Below are 7,367 nucleotides of genomic sequence, written 5' to 3'. Positions count from 1 at the left end.
ATTTCCATAAATGTAGTAGCAATTGTACTGGCTTTAAAAGGATGATATAATGCATAAAAGTCTGCATACTTGGTAAGTCTATCAACTACCACGATGATGATACTCTTTCCTTCAAACTTGGGTAAACTTGTGATAAAATCCATTGGGACCTCCTCCCAATGCTAACTATGAATGGATAAAGGTTATAATAGACCTGGGGCCTTAATTTGTCTGAGCTTTATTTTGTTGGAAAACTAAACATTTTGCTGCAAACTTCTGACTATCAGATTTATGGTCATCCCAAAAAAATTTCTTCTTCACCCTGTGGCAAGCTTTTAAAAATCCCAAGTGCCCTACCAAGGGGGAGGTGTGTAATTCCAAAAGAATCTTTTGTTTGAGTTGGGAATTCTTGCAAAGATATAAGCAATCTTTGTACCATAATGAATCATTTTTCCAACTAAATGCATCAGATTTACTGGGATATTGCTGCAAATTCTGAATGATTGTCCACACCTCTTCATCCTTCTTCCATTCATTCCTTGCTTTTGTTATCCACTCAAGATGGATAATAGAAATGGCACAAAGCAATGCTTCCACATCCTCATCCTTTCTTGAGAGTGTATATACAACAACATTTTTCTTCCCTTTTTTGTAGATGATTTCAAAGTCATAAACCAACATATTTGTGACTCATGTTTGTTCCAAAAAGTATTTAAGGCTATCATGATCTGTTTTTACCTTGAAGTTTCTTCCCATTAGGTAAGGTCGCCATTTCTTTAGTGCATGTAGTATTTCCGACCTTTCCCTCTCATAAATACGTTTTTGTAAATATTTTTCTTTGATTAGACGACTTTCAAAAGAAATGAGTCTTCCTTCTTGCATGAAAACAACAACAATTCCATTTCCTAAGGCATCACATTCCACAATAAATGTTTTTGTGAAGTCTGATGTAGCTAAGATTGGTGCCTGGCACATTGCCTCTTTAAGATGTTTAAAGGCCTTAGTTGCTTCTGGATTCCAAGAAAATGCATCTTGCTTCAGTAATGATGTTTGAGATGCCACTATTCTCCCACAATTATTAAGAAACTTGCGATAATACCCTGTCAACAAGAGAAATCCTTGAAGATTCTTTATGGTTGCGGGTAATTTCCATTCCTTAATGGCTTTGATTTTATTACGATCTACCTTAACGCTGCCATGATATACAATATGATTCAAATATTCCACCTCTTATAATCCAAAGAAACATTTGGAGGATTTTGCATATAATTATTTCTCCTCCAATAGTTTGAGCACCTTGTCAACATGTTGAACATGATCCTTCCAAGACTTGTTGTAGATTAGTATATCATAAAAGAATACTAACACAAATTTTCTAGGGAAGAGTTTGGAAATGGAACTCATCAAACATGAAATGTGGAAGGTGCATTAGTGAGACTCTAGAAGGAAAGTAATAGTACTATCCTAAGAGAGGCACAAAAGAGAAAGAAAATATTTTTTAGGTATCTACACAATTAGTTCACATAGTCACAATGATTATTAAAACAAATATAAAACATATTCAACAAGATAAGCAACAAATTTAATGAAATAGTTCAATTTTTTTAGTACATGAAAGCATAAACATATACCACAAACATCTAAAGAATAGTCTTAAAATATTCATGATACATGAATGAAAGTGTGACGGCTCATTGAGTTTCTAATTATTAAGTGAATGATCCAAGTACCCATTTACAATGATGAGACACTAACTCTAGGAGTGGAGTAGTAAGTGACTTCTTTCTTCTTAAGGGAATGATCTTCTATGCCAAGCAAAAGAAGCCAATGCTAATTCTCCAAAGTCTAAGCCTCCAAAAAATCATTTCCTTGAGTTATGAGGTATATTTTATAACAAAAGGAATGACCTTTCATATCCCCTATGAATCTTGAGATACACTCATGAGTCTCGGACTCCTAAATGACATTTGAACTTTTATTAACCTTTGGTTCACATGTGACATTTCTTATTCCACATTTGACTCTTAGACTTCCACGCATTTACATTTTGTCATTTTCCTTTTGATAATATATAATTATATTCCACATCATGTGGAAAAACCCATTGACACATATGACCTTGTGATGACACTTTTACAAGCCATCACTTGGCATTGATGACATGGAACTACATGATGATGTGTCGATATCAAGATTCTCTTCTTGTTATTGTGTCTTTCATGATTTATTATAGATATGATTTGTAATTCATCTTCACCCTCAAAAGGTTCCAAAATGAGTATTGGGAACTTCTGAGTCATCATGAAATGTCTTCGTTTTGTCATGGTCCAAGATCTCTTCATATCTTCATGATAGTTCTTCCTTGTACTTCTTCTTTGCAAGTGCCTCTTTTCTTCTCCTTGAAATATTCCTTAAGAATAATCTTGCCATATTGAGGTGGTACACTTTCCAATGAAGCTCACTCATGACATGGAAAGATAAGTCTAGAAATCAATTATTCTACCACTACTTTGCTCATGGAAAAAATTTCTTGTGATGGGTTTGTGCAAGGACTTAGGAGGAAGGGTTTCTCTAGAATTACATAGTTGAGATCAGAATGGTTGCGAAAGGTACCACTTCTCACTAGAATTGTGACATGTGTTGTAAAGAGGGGATCTTCAAAGTACAGTATAGTGGAGAAGTGCAAGAGACAGTGTGATGAGCTTGTTAACTAAAATTGCACAGTAAGCATGGGTGAAGGGAGAGGAAGGTATTGATAGTGAAGTTGAGCTGCATGGTGAATGATGCAAGGCCTCACTATACACTATATCTATGACATGCACTAGGGAGGCAAGGCAGGACTCAGTGACTGTGTAGTAAGGGAGTGTAATGAATAAGGGTTGATAGCTTACTACCTAAAAATGTTACATGCACTATAGCTAAGAGGAAAAAATAAGGAAGAGAACACTTTTCTTCAATAGTGATCTAGGAAAGGCTCCATTATCCACTAGAACTATGACATGTGCTAGGGAGGCAAACAAAACAAAGTGTGATGTAGTGAGGGGTTGTAGTCAGTAGAGAAGGAAAGACTAGGTACTACAATTGCAACATGTCCAGTGATTGAGGGTCAAATTCATATGCTAGCATAGCTGTAGTGGCCAAATGTCCACTAGAAATGTGACTTGTGCTTAGGGAGGCTCACTAAAAAATGATATTGCACAATTGGTCGAGACAAGCAGTAGAAGATCAAGTCACTTTGCCAGAAGGATTCTCACTACACTATGAAAGGAGTCCCTTTGCATGACATAGTTTACGTTTACAAGGGGGTGAAGGAGGTCTTGGCCACCAACTAGAAGTGATCACTACATTATGCAAGGTATAAATGTTCAAAAATAAATGAAGTGAGTCAGTACAAGAAAAAAGGATTAGGTGGCTATGCCTTGAAGGTTCTCAATGTGCAGTCATAGGAGATGTCTTTAAGAAAGACTCACTACAAAAGTCTAGGAGGGAAATATTGCATCAATGAGGCTCATGGATAGGAAGTGATCATTAGTTGGCAAGAGGGTTAAAATGCCTTCATAACTTGCAATAGGCAGGAGGACCAAGAAGAGCTCCAGAATGGCAAAGTGTTGAATCAATGGAGTATGAGAGGAAAGATACATCCAAACGAGACTCAAATAATGATAAAACACTTGAATGCCATAAATAAAATATAATGGAATTCAAAGGACTCATGATCGGTGATCAAACCTAGAAACGATAGCAAAGAAAGACTTATTTCTAAGCACGACAGATGAAACGTCACATTACGATACTTACAATACAAGTTCCGCCAAAAGTGTCGACTGTGAAAAGAAAGTGCATTAATATGTAGGAATGTATCTAGCACATATTATCGTGATATAAAGGACTATCTAATGCGTAGAAGTTCACTAGAAAAGCCTCTAGTGATGTGCAAATGTGTGACACATTCAAGAGTGAAAATTGTTAAAAGCGACGCTTGCGAGAGTAAGAAAAAGTGGAAACGACACTTACAAAATCCAAAGAAGGTGAAAACGACACATTCCAGAGTGAATATAACATGAAAATGGCACTGGTTAAAGTGAAATAAAGTAATAAAGATCATTTAGAAAACTCACTAGAATGATGGGACAATTGTAACTGGAAGTGAGAGAGAGACTGTTAAATAATGTTACGCGTTGACTACCAACATAGGCTACACATTGTATTGTTCTTATGGATTGCACTATCATTGTCAACAATGACTAGAAAATCACTATGATTGGAATTATGCAAGCTCTAATTTTAGAGATTGTGTAAGCCATAATTCCAAGAACTTTGCAATGCATGTTTAAGCTTGTAGAAGGAAGTTGCACTTGTGAATTCACTAATGGTTAAACATGTGTAAGCAAGTGACTTTGACACTCAAAATCTAAGAAAAAGACTTGATCGATTAACAAATCATTATCTAAACATGAAGTGAAAATATAACGACAGATAGTAAGATCCTCATTAGGCTCCAAAATTCAAGTGTAGGAAACATTTTGGAGGGTGTTGATTGCAGCTTCAACACTTGGTGACACATTGGTAAAACTCTAGCTTCTCTATTTAGGTTTACCTTTAAGTTCAATGCCTCAGTATTTCAAGAATCATTGATTCATCTTGAAGATGATCTTTGATTCCTCATTTAACCTAGTTATAGATATAGTCTCCTCTATTCCTTTACTCGATTAAACACGTTAACAAAGCTTGTTGTGTCATAATTGTTTCAATCTAGGAGAAGGGTAATATGTAGTTATGACATTAAGATAATCAGAGTCGTATTTTTCATCTCTGGTGTTGCTCCGTTTCAAACATGCTCATTCAGTACCTCAGTAAAATCACTCTAGGAACACAAGAATTGCTTCACTGCCAGTGAGTCTATTCAATATCCAAGTGCGTTTACTTGCTTGACATATCCATGTAGAAATCCTTTCTCTTCTTTCACCCTTTATTTATTTGTTTGTTTAAATGTGCTTAAGTATTTACTATTTTATGGAGGAAAATTATATATCCCTACTTATTGAGAGAAGGATAGGTTGTTCCTTCAGAGACAATTATATATACCAAAAAATTTGATTTTCTTGATATGGATTTTCCCCTTTCACTTCTCTACTTGATTGGATCAAAAAACAAAACACCATCCAATAAAAATCCCAAGTTTAGGAATGAAGATCCTAAATAGTTGGGTATGTCATGGTTTCACCCAGAACATTCCTTTCTAATGGATCGTATTTTCCATTCAGAAATCATTGAATTAAAATATATGTAAACTGAGATAGAGAAGAGGTAACATATTAGTCAAGCATTGTTCATTATCACAATTTCCCCTTTTAAGATTTTCCAGATTATCTTTTTAGTCAAACATGAACATCTTTCATGCAAGGTATTATTAAGGAAAACATAAAATAAAAGACACGATAAAACAAGGAAACAAGACCAAAAGGAAAAAGCAAATGGAAAACCGAGGTAAAAGTAGCATGCAAAATAGAAGGAAGGAAACAAAGAAAAGACTAAAGAGAGAAAGTGCACGATGAGTGCAAAAGGGAAACTAGAATATAACTAGACCTACTCCTAACCTAACCACCTAGAAGGTTAGTTTCAAGTGTAATAGAATATCTAGTGCATCCACCGAAGTTTTTTCTGAACTACAAATGCCAAGATAAGAGAAATTAAAACCAATGTAAAATAATATGCAAAAGAGAATATACAAACTTGATTAGTTGAATGAAATATAGAAGGTTTTACCTAAAAGAAAAAAATTGTGCCATAACACCTCTCTTTAACCAACCTGCAACTTTACCTTTAGAATTAAAACAACAATCAAACAAACCTCGAAGCTTTCTTGTGAATGCACCTTCATTTTTATTGTCCTACTTAGCAAACATCAAGAAATATCGTAGCCTCTTATTAGCATAAGGGATTTCTAAGTAGAATTCTTGTATCTAATCATAAAATAAACCTTGAAATTCATAACCATACTCTTGAAAACCGTAAATTAATGTCATGGAATCAGGATGAGAATGTTGTGAAAGAAATTCACTCTGCTCATTTTCAAAGACTTGTCAAGCTTGTAAGAACCTGACATATCCATTAGCGAAGGATGAAATTCCCTAAATGATTGACAAGTATCCAAATAATAAGATGATAAACCATAAATATAAATTGATGCAAAACAACTATAATCATATGCAATGGTGGGAAAATGGCTAGTTAAATGACAATTGTTAGGAATAGAATGATGATCATATGGGTCGACTAAGACATAAGACTCTCGGTTAGTGGACATTAAATATAGATAAAATTGAATGGCTTTGAAAATTATTTGAAAAATAGAATCATATTCTTTTAATTTTTAATATAACAAATTGTTTCCTTATAACTATTTATAGACTGAAACAACATGACAATCATCGAAAGAATAAAAAATGAATGCTAGTATTGAAAATACATGAAACGAATCAAGATACAATAGATGGAAAAGAGGAACTTGATTCAACAAAAAAATCAAGCATTAATTAACATTCAACAGGATATATTGTTCCATAAATAAAATTATTAACATTGTAACATTCACAAGAAAAACTAGGAGCTGGTTATTTTCAGCTATATCTGATAAGTATCAATTCTTCGACCAATGGTAATCTTTTTTAAATCAACCTCATTGATTTGTACCTCCATGAAATCCATACACTCTAATGCCGCATTTGATATAATATATTTGCATGGAGATGAACCAACTAAAATATAATCCTCGAACCGATCAAAAAATTAATATTGAATGTTAAAAGAGATATGTCTGAAATACCAAATCCAAGGAATTTTCATTCAATGAAACCACGAAAAGAAAACAATTTTGCCAGAAAATCGACATTTGACTTAGTTTGAGGATCTTATTTAGAACCTGAAATAAGAATCAATAGAAGTTGAAGTGCCTCAAATCTTGATAATTCCCTAAGCTTTCAAGGATTGTAGAATTGGAGCTTGAAGTTTGGATCTTATCATGCATGGTGTGTGCACAACTACTACTAGTAATTTCAATAAGACTACTGTTATCTGGGTGGAAGCCATCTATATCACTAATTTCATTAGACTTGACGACTACAACAAACAGATTGGAAAAGTCATAGGGCTCTTATAATTGAACATCTAAGGATGGATAAATTGGATCAATCTCACGAGTAACCTGAACAGAATAATTATCTTCCTGTAAGACTAGAAATTCCAAGGAATGGAATGGATACTTAGTGACCTCATTGCCCTTTTCTTCGCTATGGATAACCTCACTACCTTGTGTCAATCCTAAATTCAACTCATTAGATGATGAAATTGAAGAGCATGGAGTACCTTCACTACAAGTTAATGCATTG

The sequence above is a fragment of the Pinus tabuliformis genome, chromosome 3_1, assembly GCF_031772625.1.
Source record: "Pinus tabuliformis cultivar Carrire ecotype Pingquan chromosome 3_1, CPIR1, whole genome shotgun sequence".
In the NCBI taxonomy this organism is placed as follows: Eukaryota; Viridiplantae; Streptophyta; class Pinopsida; order Pinales; family Pinaceae; genus Pinus; species Pinus tabuliformis.
Note: the sequence above shows the minus strand (reverse complement) of the source record.